The following is a 24,282-nucleotide window of genomic DNA, read 5'->3' as shown; positions in this document are numbered from 1 at the left end:
AAAATTGATATACAAGGGTGTTTCTTATCTTTTTCGGCTTTGGTTTGGATTTTGGCTTTGGTTAAGGCTGTCACTGTATTACCCAGACTGGCCTCAAACTTCTAGACCCAAGTGATCCTCCTGCCTCAGCTTCTGCCTCCCCAACCACCTAAACTCGGTCTCTCTCTCTCTTTTTTCTTTTCTTTCTTTCTTTCTTTCTTTTTATTGTTGCTGCTGTTGGCATACAGGTTTAGTGAAAATCTTACTAAAATGGCAGCAAGATATTTTTGTAGATATAGACAAGATTACTCTAAAATTTATATGTCAAGCGAAAGGAACTATAGTAGTTAAAATAGCTTTCAAAAAGAATGAAGAAAGTCAAATCAGTCTACCTGATCTCAAGACTTGTTACACATTTATAATCAAAACTGTGTGGAATTACAGAAGGACAGACACATATATGGTGAGACAGTACACACTCCCAGTAATAGACCCACACAAATATCCCTTGAACTCACCTGGCTACCCAAATAATGTTTGACAAAGGTGTAAAAGCAGTTCAATGGGAGAAAGCTAATCTCTTCAACAAATAGTGCTGGACCAACTGGACATCCATAGGCAAACAAACTGACCCACAACCTAAGTGTCACATCTTATACAAAAATTAATTCAAGGGGCTGGGGATTTAGCTCAGCGGCACAGCGCCTGCCTGGCAAGCACGAGGTCTTGAGTTCAATTCCTGGTACTGGAAAAAAAAAAATTAATTCAAGCCAAGTGTGGTGGCACACACACTTGTAATCCCAGTACTCTGGGTGGCTGAAGCAGGAAGACCAAGCCCAGCTTGGGCTACTGATCAAGACCCTGTCTCAAAATAAAAATGGAACTAGGGAGGTGAGAAAACCCTGAGCTCAATCCCTAGTACCACGGCGGGTGGAGCGGGGTGTGGACAGAGAGAGAGAAGGAAAGGAGGAATGACGGGAACAAGAGAGGAGGGGAGAGGTGGAGGGAAGGGAGGGAGGGAGAAAGAAGAAATTGGTGGCTGCTAGGAGTTAAAGACAAGGACAAGAACAAAAGCCAATGTTGATCATAAAAGGGCAAAGTGGGGGATCAGTGTGGTGGTAGAAATGTTCTCTCCTTTGACTCTTTCAGTGTCAATGTCCTGCTTGTGATATTATACTATACTTGTGCAACATGTCACCACTGGGAGAAATCAGATAAAAGTAGAATCGATATTTGTACCATTTCTTATAAATGCATATGAATCCACAATGATCTTCAAATATACATATACGTACGTGTATGCATAAGCACATGTGTGGTATGATACTGAGGACTGAACTTGCACCTACAGCCTCATACACACAAAGCATATGCTATACCATGCAGTCAACCCCCCCAGCCATGTATACGTAGATAGACAGATAGACAGACAGACAGACAGATCAGATAAATTCACCATATTTACAGAACCAGAGAGCTGCATTTTCAAAGAAAAACCAGCCCTAATACAAGCTTTTTTTCTTTCTCTTTCTCTTTTCTTTTTTTTGGTCTTTTTGAGACAGGGTTTCACTATGCACTTCAGGCTGGCCTTGAACTCACTTTGTAGCCTCAAACTCGCAGCAATCCTCCCGCCTCAGGCTCCCTAGAGCTGGGATTACAGGCGTGCACCACCACGTCTGACTTCTTAATATGAGCTTTAGGAAAGGTAAAAATGCAAGCGCAGAACCAGCTAGCTCCTAGATGCAGGCTAACAAGCCCTCATTCATTGGGAGAGGGACCCTCAGGATGTGATGAGGTGACAAGTTGCCCACTGTCCCGAGGAGTAGAAATGTTAATGCGTGTAAAACACACTGCAGACCTGGAACGTGTAATGTGAGAAGAGTGTGCAAGCGGGGAGGGGGTGTTGCAATGGCAAGTGCAAACAGAGTCATTCCCAGGGAATCTAGAAAGGGCCAGAGGGCGAGACACAAGGTGTTTTTCCAGCACTGACCAGAACAGAACCCAGCCGGCCAACACAAACATCCAGTCCGCTGGGCAAACATATTCCTTGCAGAAGGAGGGTGTTTCAGCGGGCAGTCACCGCGTGATGAAAACACACCCTCTAGGAAATCCAATTTCCTATACTGGATTTCTATATTCATCAAGCAGTTTCTGATCTTAATTTGATTTTTGATGGTTTCCTCCCTGGAAGAGAAGGAGCTGGTAGGATCCAGTCCACTAAATCTGCCTTTTCATCCCTGCGGTCCCTCCCATGGTTTTTTAGCATTGAGTATTTTGTTCAACATCATCTTCTCTCCCGGGCGTAAGAGTACTTTCCCTCCAACAGGAATGCAGTCCCCTCAAGCGAAGGGACTGAGTTGACAAACTTTTATTAAGTACCCGCTGTGTTCTCAGAACCATGCTAAGTCAAAGGCAAAATGATGACGGACAAACAACCTGTGCCCAGGAGGGTGAGAGCAGGGGACCACACACTGTAACAGTCTAGTGTGGCCATGGCCTTACTGTCCAGAGTCCCCGGGGGAGAAACACCTGTCCAACTTCCCAAGATAACTGAAAAGTAACTTAATCTGTTCTTAGACCTCCTTTCAGAAGAAAGAAAGGGCTGAGGGAAGGATGAAGGAAAGGACAGATGTTAAGGAGGAATCAAACAAAACCTACTGAAATCCCAGTTCTCCTAATCTCTTCCCAGGCCTTTGCTCCAGAATTTGCACTCTCAACCATTCTTTTTCTCCAATTTAAGTAGCTCACACTCTTGAGAAAATAAGTCTGCCACGGTTTCCTCCACTCACAATCATGAACAGGGGCTGCCAGGCCAGCAGGGAAACAGAATCTTCCTAAAGTTCAAGGAGAAGTTGTGTACGCTGTTGGCGCTCAGAAAACCACACTCCAGAACATGGAAGCTCTGACGTGCTGAGCTAGAGAAACTGTCTTAAAATCAAGGCCGCTGTGACATTCCCTACCATCCCCCTCTTCTACTGATCCTCTCTTTCCTGCAGGCACAGGAGGGACCCTGATCTTTCCAATCTGCCTCAGGACTGGACCCACCAAAAGGAGCACAGTTGCTCTTCATCCCCTCGCTGGATCAAAAGACACTCACGTAACCACATCTGGACAGGCTCATCCCACAATATAATAAATGTCTCTCACGGTTCTTCCAACACCAAAGGGAATCATTTATGAGTTAATTTCTATCTCCCTGCTCCATTCATTCTCCCTAATAATCACTTACCAGCCTCAAAATTGCCTACATCCACCCATTTCTCTTGTCTCCAGTGAGAAAGCTTAGACTGCATATACACCCAGTTTCACTGGGTTAGTGGATAATCGGCCTCCTGTAATTCTCTCAAGGCCTCATGTGTGTATCCTTTCTCCTAAGGCTCTGTCTAGTGTCAGTTCATTCGAGAAAACCTTGGCAGCAGGGGGCTGTTTTCCCATGGCCCCTACTCCTGCCTTCTTCTTGCTCCTTGCCCATGGCAGGTTATGGGTGAGAGACAGTTTCCCCAACAGTCCCCATCAATGGCCCTCTCCTACCAACAGGACAACACAGTTCCCCTTGAACTTGACCAAAAGCTCAATCAAATTTTTATTTCATAAGAGGCAGATAAAATGGTGTTTAAAAGAGAAGAAAAAGGAGGAGTGGAAGTGGAGACACTGAGACGGAAAAAAAAGACGAAGAGGAAGAAAAGTGAGAGAGGCGAAGGGAAAAATACATCTGAACATTTTCTGTGGAACCAGCAAAGAACTCCCAGCACAGTAAAAGCAGTCGTTAAGCATGGTCTGTTTACGTTCCTCTGTACACTCTGGGGATCCCAAACTAAGAGTGACGGCAGATGACATCGCAGTTTTTCAAAACATCTCTCTCAGAACACCTCCGCGTCTGTGTGGTGACAAATGAAATTCCACATTCCTACATGCAAATATTTCTACCCAGCGAGAAATGAAAGCCATGAATTCTCCAGGTGTCTCACAATATGGAATTCTTTTTTTTTTTTTTTTGTACTGGGAATCGAACTCAAGACCTCGTGTTTGTCAGGCAGGCGCTGTGCTGCTGAGCTACATCCCCGGCCTTGGAATTCTTTAGAAGAGGTTCACGTGAGACATCGAGGGCCTGGTGGCTGTGACCCCCGCCGGTGTTGTCTTTCTGCTATGGGTGAGCACACATTTACATAATTCAATTCAGCCAACACTGGTTGAATACAGTGTTATATAAAAAAGTATCCATACATATGAGGACCAAATGAAGAGAAGCCGATTAGATGAAGAGGTATGTGGGGCCCCCTCAGCGCCTGCAGCAGGGCTGGGCTGCTGACTTTGGGGAACAGATGTCATTTGAGTACCAACCCATTATTCACCTAGCACTCCCCCGTGTCTGTCCCTGATCCCCCGGCATGCCGGAGAAATAAAAGCTGTGCTCATGCATTAAATCAGCATGAATTACACACCACTGAAAATACATAGAAGATGCAGAAATTGCGTCTTTATTCCCGAACATATGTGTTATGAAAGACTCTTGAAGAAGTGGTGGAAACCAGAGGGAAATGTTAGCATTTTTTATGAAGGTTTTGAGTTGCATCTGATATCTGCGTGAGTAACTTTAAGGATATTAGCAAATACTTTTCAAAACTCTACAAATCCTGTATCTAAAAAGAGATCTTGGGGGCCGGGGATATAGCTCAGTGGTGCAGCACCTGCCTGGCAAGCATGAGGTCCTGGGTTCAATCTCTGGTACCAAAAAAAAAAGAGAGAGAGAGAGATCTTAAACTTGGTGTGGTGGAGCGTGTCTGTAATCTCAGCACTCATGACTAAGACAGGACGATCACCATGAGTTCAAGGCCAGCCTGAACTCCACGGCAAGACCCTGTCTCAAACACACACACACACACACACACACACACACACACACACACGAACAACACCAAGAACAAAGTCCTATACATTTATTTCTGACTCTGTGCTGAAGGAAAAATTACAACTGCTCTGCATTAGTCCGCTTAGCCTGCCCTAACAAAATGCCACAGATCAAGTGGCTTGAACCACAGAAATTCACTTTCTCAGAGTTCAGGTCTGAGATGGAGGTGCAGGGAGGGTCAGTTTGGCAAGAGTCGTCTCCTTTGCTTGCAGGTGGCTACCTTTGTGCTCCGATCTCATGTGACCTTACCCTGTGCACAGACCACCCTGAGGCCTCTCCCTATTAGAAGGACACCAGACCATCACATTAGCCCCGCAGCCTTCTCTGCTTATTTGACCTCCACGTCCTCCTTGGAGACCCCGTCTCCAAACACAGTCACACTGAGGGTCTTAAACGCCTATGTGCTTTTAACTAAAAATACGCATTGGGGGGCTGGGGATTTAGCTCAGCGGCAAAGTGCCTGCCTGGCAAGTGCAAGGTCGTGAGTTTGGTTCCTGGTACCAGAGAAAAACCAAAAAAAAAAAAAAAAACCAAAAAAAAAAATACGCATTGGTTGAGGGTGACGGGCAATTAGTGGAAACAAAGAGCTCAACAGGCGCAAGGCCCCAGATTCAATCTTCACCTATAATAGTAATAATAATATTATTATTATTAAAATATTGAGTATTGCAGATGCATTCTGGAGCTAAAATCTAAAGACAGATATAGCCATATGCAGCATGTACTATACCATAGTTGAGAATGAAAAGCACAGAATGAATTTAATGCATGTATTGTTATTCTCATAGGCTGGTGGTAATAATCTTTTTTCTTCCTGGTGCTGAGGATCAAACATGCTAGGTAAGTACTCTACTACTGGGCTAAATCCCCAGTGCCCCAAAGACTATTTTGGATTTGCTCTGCTTTCCTGCCTTTCCCTTACCCATGACAGTTAAATTGGATTGTCAATTTGACCACCTTGGAAGCCACCCGGGGATTGGTGGAGCACACTTCTGTGTGTATCTAAGTGGGTCATGGAAGCCTGACCTTAGCAATCTATACATGGCCCCTTGCTTCTTCCTGTCTGACACTGTCCCCTGCTCTGCTACCCTGCTGCCAAGAATAAGCATTTTTGCTGCACTAGACCCTTCCACCATGACATTTCTGCTTTGGAGCCAGCTGGCCATGGACTGAATCACCTGAAACTATAAGTCGAATTAAACCCCTCCTCCTTTAAATTGTGTTCCAGGGAAAGCAAGCTGACTGATACACCCCTCCCATTAATTTATACTGACTCTATTAATCTCTCTTAAATAAAATTTATAGAAAGCCAATGGTTTGTACTGGGTTCTTGTATTAGCCCACTAGACCAAACCAATATGGAAGCATGTTAATGCCCTGCATTACCAAGTTCAAGGTAACATGTTTGTCCAATCTTCCAAGAAATCAGGAAAGAGATAAGAACTAAAAACCTCAAACAAGGGCTGGGGATATAGCTCAGTGGTACAAGTGCCTGCCTGGCAAGCGCAAGGTCCTGAGTTCGATTTCCGGTACCAAAAAAAGAAAAGAAAAGAAAATCCTCAAACAAACCAGCTATAGCCACCATGTTAAGGAAACTCCCTCTATTACAACCTTTATGAAGGAAAGTAACTTCGAATGATCAATCAATCCACTTTTTGTTCTCAGCTTCTACTTCCTTCTGCCCTTTTCTGCCTACAAAATCAACCTTCTTGCTCAGTCCATCAGAACACCCATTCTATTTAATGAAACAGAATGTTTCCTGATTTTGGACTCACAAATAAAACCAACTGCAGTCAGTACAGTGATGTACACCTATCCCCATCTACTCAGGAGGCTGAAGCAGAAGGACTGAAAGCCCAAGGACAGCCTTGCAAGTCAGAGAGACCCTGTCCATGACGGTTAAGATGGAGTGTCAACTTGATTGGCTTTGGCATCACATCAGTTTGGTGGACCACACTTCTGGGTGTGTCTGCGGGTGTCATGGAGGCATAGCTATGGGGCCTATATGCGTGGTCCTTTGTCCTTTCCACCTTGGCACTGTTCCCCTGCTCCGCTTCCAGCCAGCAGGAACTGAGCAGATTTGCTCCTCCGTGTCCCCATAATGTCTTTGCCTTGGAGCCAGCTGATCAGAGGCTGAAATCGGGAGCTAGTGAAAGCTATCCCCCTTTACACTGTGGGCACTGGGTACTGCGTCCCAGCAATGGGAAAGCTGACCGATATATACGAAAAATGTAATGTAACAACCACTGTTGATTCGTATTATTTTGTCTTGAGACTGTATCACTTTGAATGTTCTTACTTTGATTTGTTTATGTTCGTGATACTGGTATGCTGCTACTGTTCTATTTCTTTGCTTGTTTGTTTCTCATTTACTACTCTCTTTAAAATAAAATAATAATAATAATAATAAAAGGCTGCAGATGTACCTCAGTGATAGAGCAATGCCAAGCAAGCATGAGCCTCTGAGCTCAATACCCCATATCACACACATGCACACCAATTATAATCCTTAAAATAGAGTTATTGTAGCTTTGTCAGTTGACAATTCTAAAAATCCAAAGTTCACTCATTCTAGGCTGTAAGCTCTCTGAGACACGGGCATCTTTCTTTCTTTTTTCTGTTTTTTTTTTGTTTTTTTTTTTCTTGCAGTACTGGGGATTGAACCCAGGGCCTTCACATTGAGCCACATCCCAGTTCTTTTTACTTTTTATTTTTAGACAGAGTCTCTCTAAGTCTCTAGGTTGCCCAGCCTGGGCTTGGACTTGTGATCCTCCTGCCTCAGCCTCCCAGAGTGCTGGGATTATAGATGTGCACCACCACACCTACCTTGATCATATATTTTGTGTTAAAAGCAACACTTGGCGCTGCAGACACACAAAGCAAAGAAGACATTCTTTCCCTTTGGAGACAAATATTGGAATTCCAAGCGAAGAGGCTGAGTCCACTAAGTGACTGCCCAGTTTCTTCCTGTCCGTGACAAACATCACATCATAGCTGGTAATTCCCCAGGGTCTGTAAGAAAAAGTCTGTCCTGTGTGTCCTGCCATGATAAAACGGGTTTCCATTTAAACTTGACTTTTATTATGTTTTAATGCTTATCCATCAATTTGCTTGGGCTGAAAGGTAAAGGTCTGGAAAATAGTACAATAAGCCAGCGGAAGGGCCAGCCTGGATACCCAAGTCGAGTGATATCTTAACAATCCTGATCATAAGCCTTAAGGTTACAAACTACAGCGTGATCAGCTGGAGATAAGTGTCTGCTCCAGGTGAGCGGTGAGCGGCCATCAGGCAGCTGACAGGAAGCAGAGAGGATTAGGTGCTCAAGTGACAGTCCTGCTTGGTGACCTGGCCTCCTGCAGGGCCGACCTCTCAGGCGGTTCAGCCATGCAGGGATTCCTCCCCCGTCAGCAGAAGAACCCTGTTAGCTGGCCTGTCTGTCCTAACCATCACCCTGCCCATGAGACTGTGCTGGGCGTATATAACACAGCAACTACTGCTTGCTTGTTCTAGTACTAAACTGGCCCTAAAAAAGCCACTCACACCTTGACCTTTGGTTTGTTCGTTGGGGTCGGGGGCTGCTAGAGGCTGGACACGTGCTGAACACACACGCGGCCACTGAGCTATACCTTGATCTTGGCACCAAAGTCACCTGGGCAGGGCAGAGGCACAGACACCCATGGAGCCAGCAGGCACTACCAGCCACCCCAACAGGTAAACAGCTTCACAAAGAGATCCAGCACAAACTGGCAAGGATCAGGATGAACCAAACGAAACTGCCAGTATCCAATCCTTTTTGCACTACAAAGGCAGAAATTGCCAGGCCTGGTGGTGCACACCTGCAATCTCAGGGAGGCTGAGCCAGGAGGATCACCAACTTCACTCAGGCCCCGACTGGGTGACTTAGTGATTTAGTGATACTCTGTCTCAAAATTCAAAAATAAAAATTTAAAGGGCTGAGGTTGTGACTCAATACCTAAACCCCACAAGAAAAAAGCACAGCAATTTCATGTGGTTCAACTTAACTGTATTCATAACTAACTCTTACACAGCACATTGTATGTGCCAGGCAGGGTTCTAAACTCCCTACACACACAGAGGTTTCATCCATATAACAGCCCCATGAGGTGAGCAAAGTGATTGTCCCCATTGTACAGAGAGGGCTGAGTGCTGGGCCATAAGTAAGAGTCAAGGATTCCAGTGCAGGCACCTGGGCTTCAGACTCAGTGCACTCACCTGCCCTTCTGCCAGAGAGAGGGTACACAGAATTCAAGGAGAGTGCAGAGGGAGAACCAAGGTGCCCCGCAAAAGCTTGCAGGAGGAGTCCGCCAAGACTCCTTTGGTGCCAAAGTCCGCCAGGTCCCCCAGGCCGTCTCATCAAGTCACACGGGGGCTCCTCCCCTGCAGAAGGGCCGCTGTCCCTGAGGTTTCAAATCCCATCACATAAACACCCGGTGCATAAAGGCAGTGAGGAAAGAAAGGACGGACCAAAAGAGCACAAACTTGCTGCCTGACATAGGGAAAAAGGCCAGCCTCCCTGGGCTCCTCTGGGCCACGGACTTGAGCAGGGACTGCACTTTCAGATGTCAGCTAGTGCATGCATCAGGAAAACTCCACATGGGAAATATCACTGGCTCTGGTTGCAAATGACAGAGTGGGTTACAAGAGGTGACAGAAGCCAACTGTCCAGGTACAAATTCTCTATGTTGAGTGCGATCATTGTGTATATCTAAGATGCACCAATAAAATCTGATTTTAAAAAAAAGCCACTATCCCCAAATTCTACGTGCAGCAAGATCCAGATTCTGACCACCTTCCCACTCCGGCTTCTGTGCTCTATACTGCTCAGCGTTTTCTGATCCCAGGAGGGAAATTAACTTGGGAAATCTAATTAAGGCAGTGTGACTGCTGGCGGAGCGCAGGCCTGGCTTTGGAGGGGCAGAAGGTCCGTGGGAACAGCTTCTGGCCATGGTCGCCCGAAGCGCCCTTCACCACGCAGCGGTCCAGCTGCCAGCAGAAAAAGCCACTTCAGTGGACGGTCAGGGCCGGAGCACCCTGGGTCAGTGCTGGAGAAATGGAGTTTGTCACTCTCAGTCTGGCACCTTTTTCAATATTCCTTATCAGCCGAGAAAGCTACTGCCATTACATCACATCACGATGGGCATATTACAATTTCCGAGATTGCATCTTATCTGACATTAGTTACATTTTAGGGTTGTTGCTTCCTGGCACTTTAATTTCATAAGTAAGCTATCTCCTGATCACAGAGGAGGATGCATTACAGCTGCTCCCATCCATTCCGTTCCCGGGCCTGATTTCCAGAAGCTAATGTTTTCTTCCTCGGGCCGGGATTTCAGAGCGTTCTCTCTGCTGGTCCACGGCCTCCTCTCCATTAGCCATAATAAGTAGTGATAACATTCTTTGCCTCAATTATTTTGTTTTCTATTTTTGTGTTTGGCATGAGAGAAGCTACAGGCAGAACATGATTGTGTCAAATTGGTATCTTGATAGCAAAGTGACCTTTTTTGCAAGAAATGGGCCATCAAACTCCTAAGGAATTTTTCTTCTTATTATTACTAGTTTTAAGTACAGGAATTAGATACCATATAAAGAAACAGTATGACCGTGTTAATATTCCATGCAGTATTATCATTTAATCGTCAAGGCTAACAAGTGTAAAGAGAGACACCAGACATAATAATGACCCACACTTTCTTGTTTTTTTGTTTTTCTATTTTTTGGGTTTTTTTTTTTTTTTCTGGTACTAGGAATCGAACTCACGACCTTGCACTTGCCAGGCAAGCGCTGTGCTGCTGAGCTAAATCCCCAGCCTCTTTGTTTTGTTTTTGTTTTTTGTTTTTTTTTTTTTTTAAATTATCTTTGCTCTCTGTTTTGTTTTGTTGGTTTTTTTCCGGTACCAGGAATCAAACTCGTGACCTTGCGCTTGCCAGGCAGGCGCTGTGCCACTGAGCTAAATCCCCAGCCCACGACCCACACTTTCTATCCCACCACTGACGAGCCAAAGAAAAACCTCGCATGGAGCCGGTGAGGCGTGGACAGCCACCAAAATCACCTCCCACTTGACTGTGCTGCACCGTCAGGGGACGAGATCCAGGATTTGAGGAGGGAAGATGTGCAGACTCACTGCAGTTCCTCAGAAAACCCACTCCTGTGTTAGTGTGCTTTCCATTCCTGTAACAAATACCTGAGAAAAATCAACCGAGTAAGAGAAAAAGTATATTTTGGCTCCAGTTTTGGAGGATTTGACCTATATCTGACTGGACCTGTTGCTTCGGGCCTGTGGAAAGGCTGCAGATCATACCCTGGAGCACATGGTACAGGGAAGTATTCACCTCACAGCCAAGGAGAAAGAGGAGGAGACTAGGGTCCCACAAGCTCCTTCAAAGGCACTCCCTCCTCCCAGTGACAAGAAGAGCACCCACTCAGCCCCACCTCTTAAAGGGTCCACCACCTCAAGATGGGTGTGCTAGTGCACACATGTAATCCTAGCATTCTGGGAGGCTGAGACAGGAGGATGGAACGTTGGAGCCCAGTCTTGGCAATTAGTGACTTAGAAAGATGCCATCTCAAAATAAAAATTTTTTTAAAAAAAGAAGTCTGGGGATGTAGTTCAGTGCAAAAGCCCTGGGTATAATTCCCAGCACCACAGTCAATCAATCAGTCAGTCAGTCAATGGGTTCCACATTTCCTGATAACACCATGACAGCCTTTATTACATGGGCCTTTGGGGGACCCCTATCCTAACCGTAACAGCTCCCTTACAGGGCATGGCAACTGATAAAAGAAAAAGAGCGCACAGGGAACAAAGAAGCTGATGCTATTAAAAATGATGAATTCTAAGGCATAATTATATGACGAACCACTGTTTTTACGGGGAAGCACTTTCCACAGAATTGTCTTTCCAGTCCTCTGCCTTTACTTCTGCCATGGCTCTGCTGGCCCCACAAACTTAGTTCAATTGTTTGCTGTTGACGGCATTGAAGGGATAGTTCTGTTCTTTAGAGATAAAGAAGATTTTTTTGCAGGGAGGGGTGTTGCTGGGGATTTAGCTCAGCGGCAAAGCGCCTGCCTGGCAAGTGCAAGGTCGTGAGTTCGGTTCCCGGTACCGGAGAAAAACCAAAAAAAAAAAAAAAAAAAAATTTCAGTGGCTGAATTTAGACACCAGAGGGATGGAATGCTAAAAATTACAAAGCTCAGCAAAAAGAGGAACATGATTGGATTTTTAAAAATAATTTCTCCAAACACACGCAATCTAAAGAAGCTAGCTATGAAGGGACATTTTTGTTTGTTTGTTTGTTTTTTGTTTTTCTTCCGGTACCAGGAATCGAACTAACGATCTTGTGCTTGCAAGGTAGGCGCTGTGCTGCTGAGCTAAATCCCCAGCCCCCAATGAAGGGACATTTGAGAGGATAGTGAGCAGAGAAGAGTTGTGACTATAGGTGGCCTCACAACAGCACGGACCGGAAACTTAAGGTAACTCCAGGCCACCATGCTCCATGTTATTTGCACACTCAACACACACTCCTAACTCCTGTGCACCCCCCGTCCATGTCAGAGGGACTGAATGACTGACGGCCTATATTATGTATCATACCATAAAAAACCACAACTTCAATTTGTTGTATATGACCTGTAATCCAATAAAATGACATTTATCCAGTACATCTGGTACAAAATTAAAATTGTTACTGAATAAGTCCCATTTCTCAGACCCTTGCAACAGCACTTTGGGTGTGATAGAGGCCCTGCCCATGGGACACCAGAAAGGCAGAAGGAAGAAGAGGCTGCTGACACGCTCACAGCACTTTCCAGTGTCTGGGCGACAGTGTGCCAGGTGTGCACAGAGGAGGGAATGGCAAGAGTGGGAGCAATTCCATCCCACGGAATTTCAGGTGTGACTGAGAATCCGAAATCCAGAAAGAGGTGTGGCTCAGTGCTGAAGCGCACGCGTGGCCTGGGTGAGGTCCTGGATTCAATCCCAGCATCCTGACAGACGTCCACTGGCGCCCCGAGTTCTACTCCTTCACATCCTTGCAGTTTCATCAGCATCTCACTCTCTGCCTTCAATCTCTCACTACCAGCACTTTCTGGAGAGCTTCTGCTTCCTGCATCCAACCCTGGTGGACACAGGTGTTTCCTCTAGTGTCCAAATAGCCCAGGGTTCTGAGGATGAGCAGTGGGCAGGGCCTCAGGCGGGTCCTCTGAAGGGCAAGGGTAAGGGAAGGGAAGAGGAGAAAGTGGCTGGAGCCGCATCTCACTAACTGTAGCGTGGATGCCCATGGTGATTCCAGAGGTGCAAAGACACAGCAGTAAATAACACTGAAACATGTAGCAAAACAGCTGTTTCCTCTTCAACTCCCTTGTAATCATTTAAGGGGAATTCTTAGGTTGAGATTTGATTTCTTTAACAGTTACTAAACCCCTTTATTTCCAGAGCCTTTTAAAGCTAATGATACCTTGCTGGGATGTAAAGACAGTTTTCTTTTCAATGTATTTACTTTCAGTCATCCTCTCCATATGGCAAGTGGTAGAAATTTTCTACCAGAAGGATCTTTTTAATTTTTATTTTCTGTTTTGAAAGTTTTTAGTTTTTTTTTAAAATAGTAACAATATGACAGTGAACATCCATAGCCCAACAAACATGCAAATGCTGGTTACATATTTCAGTTTCTGTTCATCTATAATTTCATTTTTGTTCAGCAATTTAAAAGTACATCATAGAGCCAGCACAATGACACACTTCCTATAATCTGAGTTACTTTGGAGGCTGAGGCAGGAGGATCCCAAGTTTGAGGAAAGCCTAGGCAATTTAGCAATACCCTGTCTCAAAATAAAATTAAAAAGATTTGGGAAATAGCTCAATGGCAGAGCACTTGACTAGCATTCCAAGGCTATAGGATCATGACCCAGTACTACATTTTTAAAAAACAGTAAATCACAGACATTGTGAGACTTCACCCCTAAGATAATCCAACATGCAATTCCAGCAAACAAGACTATTCTTCTACAAAATCTTACCCGCCAGGCATGGTGGTACATGTCTGTAATCCCAGTGCTTAAGAGGTTGAGGCAGGAGGATCATTGCAAGCTCGAGGTCAGCCTGGGCTATGTACTGAGTTCAAGACCAGCCTAAACAACATAGTAAGACCCCGTCTCAAAAAACAAAACAAACAAACAAACAAAATTACTCTCCAGATAAAGGGCACACAATAAAGTTACTACTCTTCTCATGTTGTCTAGCCATGTTCTAAAAAGTAGGCACTTTTTGTTAAGTACATTTACTCTACAATTATGAGGTGACTGAGAGAAGAAAACATTAAACAATAGTAAACAATAATATAGGTGGTATAAGGATATAGGAAAAGTGTGATGATAGTAGGATTTATAAAACGCTAGCCTGAAAACTAATAGCTGGGAGATGGTAGAAATGATGTAACATGCAGTTTAGGCAAAGTAGGAAAAGGAAAGAGAATAAAAAAGATATGAACAGACTGGAGAAAATTAAATAGGACAAGAAATAAAAGTCATCCCTTATTCAAAACCTAAGCACATTGGAAGAGTCGAAGAAGGGACACAGAGAGATAAAGAGGGCGTGCTCGCCTTGCCATTAGGAGCTGTCCCCAAGAGGTATGCCAAGGAGCAACACAGACTCTCAGGGGTGCAGTAGTTAGTTTGCAAGCTCTGGAGCAGACCACCAGCGTGGAATCCTGGTCACGTACTATCAGCGGAGGAAGCTGATCTAATACTTAATACCTCTGTCTCCCTTAAGTGAAGTAATACATTATAACCCCTCCATAATGTGGATGTGAGAGGCATGATCCCAAGAAACCGCAGTGGTGCTAAATGTGAGTGTGTGCCGGGTAAACGGACTACAGCTCTAGGCTCATCCACTCTGGATGCTGAGGCAGATTGCTCAAGCCTGATGATTGTCTCAAAACAAAAAAAAAAGCTTGGCGTGGTTGTATGTTGCATGACTGTAATCCTAGCACTCTGGGAGGCTGAAGCAAGAGGATCACCCATTCAAGCCTTGCCTCCACAACTTAGTGATTTACTGAGACTCTTGTTCAAAATAAAAAAGAGCTGGGGACAGAGCTCAGTGAAGAACCTGGGTTCGATCCCTGGCATCCCCACACACCCCGAAACTAGTACATTTGTGTTACAGCAGGATTAATGAATACCAATATTTTCAGTTCTAGTTCATTAAGCAAAACACAAAAGTAAAGACAAACACACACTGTACACAACTGTCAACTGATGAATGAGGAAGTGGGCACCCACCCCTCGTGCCCCGCCAGCCACAGGTGTGGCTGGGGCGAAAGGACAGGGGCGGGAAATTCGAATTTGCAAGTTGGCAGGAAGTAGCTCAGGGAGAAGCCAAGAAAAGGGAGGGACTAAAACACAGGTGAACCCCAAGACTGTGGGTTATAAAGGGCCTCCCTGCCCCAAAGCGCAGAATTTTATTCAGCTCCCATCTGAGAATGGGAGAGCAAGCTGAGGACCAGAGAACTGCCGAGAGCCGACTGTGCTTTATGGGATATTGATTTGTCCCTTGGCTTCACTACACATGTCAAGTGCTGAGAACAGGCCCCGGCACATCAGAAGCACTCAATAAACGTTCGCGTTCATCTTCTCATCACCTCGCTCTTCTCCGTGCCCATCACCCTCCCCTATTTCAGTGTATGGTTCACATTAAGGCAGGGAATTCACAGAACCCACCAGGAATCCCCCACACTTCCACAAAGTTTCTGAGACCAGCCACTTCCAAGAGATTCCTCACGCAGAAATTAAAATGCGGGACACCAGGGTCCCCCGCTGTGCTGCTGACCATACCTGACCGGTCCATCCGCTACCTTGCTAGCGGCAGCAGCCAGAGAGGTTACTGTGCAGCAGGGCGGTCCGCACAAGCCTGTAACTGGCTGGCCCGATCATTTATGCCACTGAAGGAACTCAAACGTAAGACACGAAAAGGACCAGCTGGCCCAGAGGAAACAGAGACAACGCAACACACAGAATTCCTGGGTAGAAGCTGTGACTAAGCAGAGCGTAACCTCTTTTTCTCCTCTTCTCTGCTCCCTGCTGAAGCCCAAATCAGCCTCAAGCATTAACCAAGGAATTTCACACCTTCGCCGCAGCATTCCTGGCTGGCCCCACTCCCAACTTACCAAGGCGCGTTACCACGAGGCCCTACAGACCGTAGGGCTCTTCAGATCCAACCGTTTCCCCTTGTGGTCTCCTTTTTGCCTCCTGCACAGCCTTGGCACCTCCTACATCTAAAAATTCCAGAGTCACACAGTTTTGTAGATGTCACTCCTCCCGGTAATCTTTTCTTTTTATGCTCAAGCCTCCTGCATGCTAGTCAATTACGCTATGTAAAATACAGTTTCCAATAAGTGAAATCAGAACATAACATTCCATTTTGTGATGTAATATTCTGACTTCTCAAGATGTCAAGAACCTCTCTCTAAGTTAACTTTATAGCCTCCAGTCCAGTAATAATCACAGTTAAGCATTTCATATAATACCTGTATGTGGGGCTAAGCTGCACTCCCAGCCCACAAAATCTTAATCTAACTGACTTTCCACTCCCATGACCTTCCATGAGTCCTTCTGGAAATAACTATCAAAAGCCATAAGAGGCCAGGCATGGTGGCATATCTCTGTAGTCCCAGCACTTGAGAGGCTGAGGCAAGAAGATCACCACGAGTTTGAGGGCAGCCTGGGCTACATAGTGAGGCCACGGCCAGCCTGAACCACGCACAGAGACCCTCCTTTTAAAAAAAGCCTTAAGAGGGCTGGGGATTTAGCTCAGCGGCAAAGCGCCTGCCTGGCAAGCGCAAGGTCGTGAGTTCGGTTCCCGGTACCAGAAAAAAAACAAAAAAACAAAAAAACAAAACAAAAAAAAAGCCTTAAGAGGCTGGGATGTTGCCGAGTGGCAGTTCTGGCCTAGCATGCATGAGCCCCTGGGTTCAACCCTTAGTACCACAACGGTAGTATCTTGCCAAGTATAATGGCACACACCTATAATCCCAGCACTCGGGAGACTGAGGCAGGAGGATCACTGAGTTCAAGGCAAGCCTAGGGTACATACTGCATTCAAGGCCAGCCTGAGCTACATAGTGAGACCCTGTCTCAAAAAAAAAAAAGATTGGTTAAATAATTATTGGTGTGTATATAGTTACTAGGTGAAACACTAACTAGTGATTAATATCAGATTAGAGGCTATAAAGTTCACAGAAAATATGTTCTTGGCATCTTGAGAAGTCAAAATATTATGTCGCAAAATGGAGTATTATGTTCTGATTACAATTACTGGAAAACATATTTTAAATATGCTTACCTAAACAGAAAAAACCTGAAAGGATTTTATAAAACTTATCTCTAAGTAAAGGGAATATAAATGAATTGATTTTGCTTATTTTTTGTCACATCTGTAACTTCTAAATATCAACAGTGAATACACATTTCTTATGAAATAAAAATAAATCAAGCAGGATGAGGTGGGGCATGCCTGTAATCCCAGCACTGGGGAGGCTGAGGCAGGAGGATCATGATTGGGCCAGCCTGGGCTATATAGATCCTATCTCCAAAATAATAAATAATTAATTAAAATAAAATAAATCAACAATACTACTGAAGGCCCAGATCAGGCACCAGCCATCCCTGCCGTAGCCTTCTATAACCATAACGCATACCTGAGAGAACCCACTGATGAAAGGGAAGCTAAAGCGGCTCCCACCCATAGAGGTTTCGGTTGGTCATGAGTCAGCCCTGTGGCTTTAGGGCCCGTGGTGAGGCAGCTCGTCAAGGCAGGCACATGTAGTAGAGAAAACCCACTCACTCCATTGCCAAGATGCAAAGGGAAGTAGAGAAAGAGACCAGAGTCCCACAGTCCTCCAGGGCCCACTCCCGAAACCTAACTTCCTCCAGAGAAGCACCTGCTCTTCAAGCCTCTTGCTCCTTCCTGTAGTACAGAAGGGGATCCAGGCTTTGTGTGCAGGGCCTCTGGGGAAAGATCAAGAGGCAAACTAAAGCAGCTCCTCCCAAGGCCATTGAGAAACACTCCCGCCAATGCCTGCAGTCCTCCCTGCCTCTGGCAGACCTGGTCACACCCATCTCCACACCCAGCCCACCCAGGGTCCCATCTCCTTGGCCTTGCTGCAGGACCACAGAAGACTCCAGGGCACAGCTGCGCTCACCTGGTCTGCCCAGCTCCGGTCTTCCTCACTGTGGGGACTACAGAACGGCCACCCAAAGATACATCCCCATCCCAGATATGTAAATGTGACTGCCTGAAGGGAAGGGGCCTTTGTATGTGTAACGCAATTGAGCATCCAAGGTGAGAGCGTCCTGGTTTATCTGGGTGGGTCTTAAATTCAAAGACAACTGTGTTTGTAAGAGACAGAAGAAGTAACTACAAGGGCAGGAAAAGACAGGTACATGGAGACAGAGGCAGCCACAAAGCAAGAAACTCCCAGGGCCACCAACATCTGGGTAAGAAGGAGGAACCCGCCCTAGAGCCTTCTAGGAGCACAGTCCCACCAACACCTTGATTCTCTACTTCTGCCTTCCCGAAGTATGAGAAAATATATCCCTGCTGTTTTAAGCCACCAGGGCTGTTGTAATTTATTGCAGCACTTACAGGAATACACTTATAAAAAGTACTTTGCCAACGTCTGTTGGGGGAGAAAGGGTACACTGTCTACATGACTATGTCCTCAGTTCTTTTTTTGTTTTTGTTTTTTGAGACAGGGTATCGCTATATATATTTCAGACTGAGCTTCAAATCACTATGTAGCCCAGGTTGGCCTCGAACTTGCAGCAATCCTCCTGCCTCAGTCTCCTGAGTGCTGGGATTACAGGTATGTGCTGCCACACCTGACTCTTTTTTTTTTTTTTTTAATGTCCTTATTTCTTTTAGCTTTGATTCAGACAGAAACAACAGCTCATTAAAATGTTTTTCTAGGGCTAGAGATGTAGCTCAGTGGTACAGTGCTTGCCTAGCATGCACAAGGCCCTGGGTTTCATGCCCAGAAATACAAAAAGAAAAATAGAAAACAAAAATGGTTTCTAAAATCTAGTTTCTTATCATTTAATGTGACTTCTTCCACCAGAAGGGCAGAGTATGACTTGCTGATTCATTAGCCTTGATTTGGAAAAATAAAAGTGGAAACAAAAGTAACAAACTATCTGACACCTACCTTTATGAACACACAGCATCCTTTGGCCGGGGATATAGCTCAGTGGCATAAGTGCCTGCCTGGAAGCACAAGGTCCTGAGTTTGATTCCCGATAATATGGGAAAAAAAAAAAAAAGACACAGCATCCTCATATTACTCCTCTCGCTAAGCACCTTCCCCTGCCCGGATGTGGAGTTTGGTGCTCATGGTTTTGCAGACATCACCGAACACTGACAATGACGGCTTTAAAAGGACGGTGACAGGGTTGAGAGGTTAAAATTTTTTACCTATTTTTCTCTTCTGCCTGGCCTAAAAGATCCATGTTATTTCCTTCCTGTGAATCAGCTCAGTTCTTTACCACACAGAGCCTGTGCAAGGAGGGCATACCCAGGCCTCATGTGCTTGCTTTTATTGTTTTGCTTTCAAATCAAATGCTTCAGTGCTTGGATAACTCAAAATGAAGAGAGAAAATGTGTTTTTCTTCAGGCCTACAGAAATCAGCACTGAGCGCTCAAGAGGTTGTCATGTAAAACACAGAATAAACAAACACTGGAAGAAGAGGACACAGAAAGCTAAGACGGGAGCATCAGTCTTGAAGGTAACGTATGAGACAGCCCCTGCCAGGGACCCAGCGTGGGCACAGAACATAGACAATGAGTCCACACAGGTCACAGAGACAGTGAGGTTTGCCTGACCTCTTCACCACCCTAGTATCCTTTCCTCTGTGATCCAAAGAAGTTCCACAACACCAGGCCAGGCCCACTGTGGCCCCACCACCTCACTCCTGACACTTCCACTTCCCAAGCCAGTTTCCCCAAGACCCTGACCCTCTGGGGCTTGTGCTGTGCCAGGGGCTGGTCTGTAGAGGACCTATACTTTCAAAGAAGCAGCTACTACTGAAACACATCTTATAGGCTTGGGCTACCAATCTGAGCCTGCTAAACCAGAGAGCGGGTTGCTTTCCTTCTCTTATGGAAAGTAAAGCCTTGGCCCTCTGTCTTAGTCTGTTTTCTGTTACTATAACAAAATACAGGAGGCTAAGTAATTTATAAACAAAAGAGGTTTATTTTGGCTTGTGGTTTTGAAGCCCAAGAGCAGGGAGCCGGTGACTCCTTGACTTCTGGGGAGGGCTTCATGCTGTATCATCCCAAGATACAGTCACGGGAAGTGGGAAGGGTAAGACGAGTCTCTGATTAGACCAAGGAAATATGATACAGAAATCTGGCTTTTGCAACAAAGCCACTGCTGTAATAACCAATCAATCTACTAATCTATTCATGCTCTCGTGGCCCATCGTCTCCTAACAGTCCCAGCTGGTCCCACCTCCTAACACCGCACAAATTTCCACATGAGTTTTGGTAGGGCTGTTCAAACCGTAGCACCTTCTCACCTCAGGGAAAGAGGAGAGCTCGGGGAAGAGGGAAGCCCTGCCCTCTGGAACCAACCAGAAATGAAGAGTCCTGCAACCCAGAGAAGGAACACAGAGAAGCCAGGGTGCTAATGGGGACAGGGACCACACTACACACATGATAATGGCAGGTGATGGTATGGAGGGTACGGCATAAATTGCATTTTAATGGTGACCTTCAATGCCTGAAGGAAGGAGTAACTAGGAATTGTGGACATCGGTCAATGTGAGAAATGTCCTTGAACAGAAAGGTTTTCAAAATTCTACAAAAATCAAGTCAAACTGATTTGGCACATACCTGTAAACCTAGTACTTTGGGTGGCTGGGGTAGGAGGATTACAAGTTCAAGCCCAGCCTAGGAAACTTAGCGACTTAGTGAGACTCTTGATAATAAGAAATAAAAAAGACTGGATATATAGCTCATTGTGAAGGCCCTGGGTTAAATCCTCAGTAACACACACACACACACACACACACACACACACACACACACACATACACACACACACTCAAGCCAAGAGTGATAGCATAAGCCCTGAGCAGGAGGATCTTGAGCTGAGCAGGAGGATCTTGAGTCTGAGGCCAATGTGGGCTACATAGTAAACTCAAGGCCAGCCTGGACTACACAGTGAGATTCTGTCCCAATAAAAACAACAAAAAATTAAAATCTTGTTTAAAAAACCACACCAAAACAAAGCTTCTACCGCTGTGAATTTAAGATTTTAATGAACGAAATTCAAATATTTTGAATGAAACTCTAAAATATTTCTCATAATAACTGGAAACCTGGAATACAGTTTCCAATTTTCTACCTTCAAAGGAAACATGACACCAAAGTATTACTGCCAGTATTACAAATCAGCTGGAGTTATTTAAAAAGGACAATGTAGAAGCTAGATGTGATGGCACACACTTGTAATCCCAGCTACTCAGATAGAGATAGAAGCTGAGATAGAAGCATTGCAAGCTCAAGATCAGTCTGGGCAAGCTAGCAAGACCTTGTCTAAATTTTTAAAATGCTGGAGGGATAGCTCAGTGGCAAAGCACTTGGTCAAATGGTATAATAGATAGCCAAAGGGGAGGGGAAGCCAAGTCCAGCAGAAGTACAACTTCTGTCAAGACTTAGAGAACCAAGCTAACACATCAGAAAGCCTAGAATTGGCCCCACCTGCTGAATAAGGGCTCTGCCTGACTTCTACAGAGATCAAGTCTTTCTGGGAACTGATCAGACCAAAAGTGTTTCAGGGAAAAGCAGCAGATGCGAGCCAGTGTTGCACTATATCCCCTAACACCCTAATCCCTGCCCCTGACACTTAAGATCTGAATGGTGCTATATGTGGCCTATGGAATTTCCTCCATAAAAATACAATTGTCTCCATTAGATACATGGTATAAACCAGTTAAAAATATATATATAGGACTCATTTGACATGGTTATGCTTACATTCATTTCATCCTACTTACCATGGGCAAAGCCCAGGGTCAATCTCTAGCACTGAAAAGAAAGGTGACCCCGCCCTGAACACCTCTCCAGCTTTAGCCCTCAGCCCCTACCGGCCACACCCCACCCTGGTGCACAGCATCCTACAGCACCTCAAGCCCTATGGGACTAATTGCAGCTCCTTTCTGGCCTCTGTAACTTTAAAAAGGCCATTCCTGAAATGCTTTCCCTTTCCCTGCCTTTGCCCAGGGCTTTCTCCTACTCATATTTCAGGTCTCAACACAAGTCCAACCTAACCACTCCTTCCTGGGGCTCTAAATGGTGCTCTGCGAATCCCCTGCTCTGGTTTGGAAGTGTGTGTGCCCCACCCGCAAAGGCGCAAGTGTTAGAGGCTTACTCACCAGCCTGTAGCACTACCTGAGGCTGAGGCGCAGAACCTTTAGGAGGTGGAGCCTAGTGGAAGGAAGTGAGGTCACTGGGGGCGTGGCCTTGAATGGGATACTGGCTCCTCAGCTCCTTCCTTGCTTCCAGGTTGCTGTGAGGTGAGTATCTTCCCTCTAGGACACAATGGGACTGCGATGCTGTGCCCCACCACAGGCCCAAAGGCAGCATGGCAACCAACCCTAGCCTGAAACCCCTAAAACCTGAACCAAAGTAAACTTTTCCTCATTTAAGCTGATTCTGTCAAGTATTTTTTCACAGTGATGGAAAGCTAACACATCTCCCATCGAAAAGTTCACGCCTTTTTTCTAGAAGCCGTGGGATGACGCCAGCTATGTATCCCACTGTGTGGACTAGGAATTAGAGGAAGCCAATCCCTGGAGAAAGAGACGGGAAAGAAAGAGGCAGAAACATGGAAAAGCTAAGAGGAAAAGGACTGACGGATACTCCTGACCGGAAGCCCAGGTCCTGGTGCTCCACAGGGCGCCACATGGTGCTGCAAGCTAGCGCAGCCACTCCCGCTGAAGCTGGTTTCTGCCATCTGCTGCCCGAAAAGACCTGCACCTATGTCCCCACCTGGACTGGGGGCTCTGAATGCAAGGGCAGTGACCAGCCACGTCATAGCAATATTTTACACAGATGGATGAATGATAAAGACCAAATATCTGAAAATCTTCAAAAAGCATGGATAATAAGAAGCTTACTAGGAAAGAGTCTTGGGTTGGGAGTGAAAAGCCTATGTAATGATTTTGATTCTACTACTAAATAACTGTAACCATAGATAATGCATTAAATCTTTCTGGGCCTCTATTTGGTCCTGGAGATAACATTAAATGGTTGGAAGACATTTGTATTATTTCACCTATGCTTTCTGTTTTATTAAAGTTTTTCTGAAATTATGTATATTAGTTCATTTTTCCAGCCAAGCATGGTGGCACACACCTTTAATCCCAGCACTAGGGAGGCTGAGGCAGGAGGATCACCATGAGTTTGAGGCCAGCCTGAACTACGTAGACAGACCCTGTTCCAAAAAAAATTTTTCCTTTTCTGTGAGATAGTCAACATGATCAAACCTAGTAAATACCTTCCCAGTAAAAGCAAAAAAACCTTACCATTTCCATTATCTGCTATCCTTTTACCACAGATAAATGAAACACAGTCTCTGGTAGACTTGTGACAAATTCTGAAGAACTTGAGGACTCCCAGATACTAGATTCAGTGAGCCCAAGCCTCTGGATATCCCAGGCTGAAAACTCTGTACTTTTTTTTTTTTTAACTCTGTACTTGATAACTGATAAGCTCTAAAATTAAATTATTCCAATAATTTCTTACATGCCTCCACATGTACCCATCCACATACATGACCCATCCACATACATGACCCAAAGCATGAGAGGAAGTAAACAAGAAAGGCCTGTGGTGAGCTCTGAGTAACTTGAGGGTTGAAGATCACTTGCAATACATTGCCCTGTGATCCTGGTAACATCTGCAGGCCAGTGAATTCTTCTCTTGCCTCCATCTTATAACTGACCAATCATGTTTACTGAATATCTCCTATGTGCATCCTAAGTGCTTCTCATCTGTTGTCCCAATTACCACCTACCCCCACCAAAGCCTTATATGGTAGGGAGTATGTTAGACCTCTACGGCCACCATAACTAAATTATCAGAGGCGAAGTGGCTTAAACCACACAGTTTTCCCCACACAGTTCTGGAGACTACAAATCCAAAATTAAGGCCCCGGTAGATTCAGCATCTGGTGAGAGCCTGATTTCCGCTTACAGACCACCATCTTCTCACCCTAACTTCATATGGTGGGAGGGACAGGAACTCACCAGTGTCTCTGCAACAAGGTCACTATCTTAGTCTATATGCTGCTGTAACAAGTTGCCTTGGACTGAGTAATTTA

The 24,282-nt window shown here is 45.3% G+C and overlaps 1 long non-coding RNA gene across 1 annotated transcript; it reads left to right on the top strand.

The window, feature by feature from the left end:
- The first annotated feature begins 22,397 nt into the window (after window positions 1-22,397).
- On the top strand, window positions 22,398-23,220 carry LOC106147597. The gene is made up of 2 exons (XR_001232537.1): window positions 22,398-22,474; window positions 22,635-23,220. It is a non-coding gene; the product is annotated as an uncharacterized LOC106147597 (long non-coding RNA).
- Window positions 23,221-24,282: the final 1,062 nt, after the last annotated feature.

The sequence above is a fragment of the Chinchilla lanigera genome, unplaced genomic scaffold (assembly GCF_000276665.1).
Source record: "Chinchilla lanigera isolate Chin_1 unplaced genomic scaffold, ChiLan1.0 scaffold00189, whole genome shotgun sequence".
NCBI lineage: Eukaryota > Metazoa > Chordata > Mammalia > Rodentia > Chinchillidae > Chinchilla > Chinchilla lanigera.
The sequence above is the reverse complement of the archived record's forward strand: the minus strand, read 5'-3'. Positions and strand labels throughout refer to the sequence as shown.